This window comes from Nylanderia fulva, unplaced genomic scaffold (assembly GCF_048542155.1).
Source record: "Nylanderia fulva isolate GAGA-0341 unplaced genomic scaffold, ASM4854215v1 Scaffold689, whole genome shotgun sequence".
In the NCBI taxonomy this organism is placed as follows: Eukaryota; Metazoa; Arthropoda; class Insecta; order Hymenoptera; family Formicidae; genus Nylanderia; species Nylanderia fulva.
Window position 1 is genome coordinate 52062 of NW_028190796.1, and position 1760 is coordinate 53821.

The 1760-nt window shown below is 46.6% G+C and overlaps 1 pseudogene; it reads right to left on the bottom strand.

Moving 5' to 3' along the window:
- Window positions 1-386: 386 nt before the first annotated feature.
- Window positions 387-1760, bottom strand: LOC146720471 (small subunit ribosomal RNA; annotated as a pseudogene; the record flags this gene model as incomplete).

Sequence of the window (1760 nt, forward strand, 5' to 3'; positions counted from 1 at the left end):
ACGTATTATAATTTTTTACGTTATAATACATTTTTTTTAATGACTTAACATTATCCGCCCGTTTTGCCCTTTCTTTTTAAGCGAGACGTGAGAAAAATGATTATGTTTTGCGAACAAGATGTTCCATGTATAAATGTATTGGTCGCTCTGAAAAGAGCGGATTGACTTTGGTCGCTCTGAAAAGAGCGGATTGACTTTGGTCGCTCTGAAAAGAGCGGATTAATTTATAATAGGTGCTCAAAATGACCACCATCCATCCTTATGCAAGCTCGCATGCGTTTAAATAAATTTAATTGGACGTTCTCCATTACTTCCTCTTCGATATTCCAAATTACATATCGCAATCTGGTTTCTAAGTCGTCGACGTTCTCGGGAAGCGTTTTGTATATTGATTCCTTACAGTATCCCCATAAAAAGAAATCAAGAGAATTAAGGTCCGGGGATCTTGCGGGCCAACGTATCGGGCCATACCGACCCATCCAACGTCCAGGAAACTGCTCGTTCAAGTAGTTTGTTACAATCCTGGCGTTGTGTGGTCAAGCACCGTCTTGTTGAAAGAACATTTTATTTCTTTCAAATAGTGGCACTTCTTCTAAAAAATCGGGCAGATTTTCTTTCAAAAGTTCCGCGATACCATAGGGTACGCCTATTTAGCAGGCTAGAGTCTCGTTCGTTATCGGAATTAACCAGACAAATCGCTCCACCAACTAAGAACGGCCATGCACCACCACCCACCGAATCAAGAAAGAGCTATCAATCTGTCAATCCTTCCGGTGTCTGGGCCAGGTGAGGTTTCCCGTGTTGAGTCAAATTAAGCCGCAGGCTCCACTCCTGGTGGTGCCCTTCCGTCAATTCCTTTAAGTTTCAGCTTTGCAACCATATTTCCCCCGGAACCCAAAAGCTTTGGTTTCCCGGAAGCTGCCCGCCGAGTCATCGGAGGAACTTCGGCGGATCGCTAGCTGGCATCGTTTATGGTTAGAACTAGGGCGGTATCTGATCGCCTTCGAACCTCTAACTTTCGTTCTTGATTAATGAAAACATTTTTGGCAAATGCTTTCGCTTCTGTCCGTCTTGCGACAATCCAAGAATTTCACCTCTAACGTCGCAATACGAATGCCCCCATCTGTCCCTATTAATCATTACCTCGGGGTTCCGAAAATCAACAAAATAGAACCGAGGTCCTTATTCCATTATTCCATGCACGCAGTATTCAGGCGAAGGTAGCCTGCTTTAAGCACTCTAATTTGTTCAAAGTAAACGTACCGGCCCGACTCGACACTCAGTAAAGAGCACCGCGACGGGATATTAGTTGGGCCGCCCCTCGCGAGGCTAAGCCCACCGGTAGGACGTCCCACATCACGCCAGTTAAACACCGCGAGCGGTGAACCGACGGTGTGCGACACAGATTCAACTACGAGCTTTTTAACCGCAACAACTTTAATATACGCTATTGGAGCTGGAATTACCGCGGCTGCTGGCACCAGACTTGCCCTCCAATGGATCCTCGTTAAAGGATTTAAAGTGTACTCATTCCGATTACGGGGCCTCGGATGAGTCCCGTATCGTTATTTTTCGTCACTACCTCCCCGTGCCGGGAGTGGGTAATTTGCGCGCCTGCTGCCTTCCTTGGATGTGGTAGCCGTTTCTCAGGCTCCCTCTCCGGAATCGAACCCTGATTCCCCGTTACCCGTTACAACCATGGTAGGCGCAGAACCTACCATCGACAGTTGATAAGGCAGACATTTGAAAGATGCGTCGCC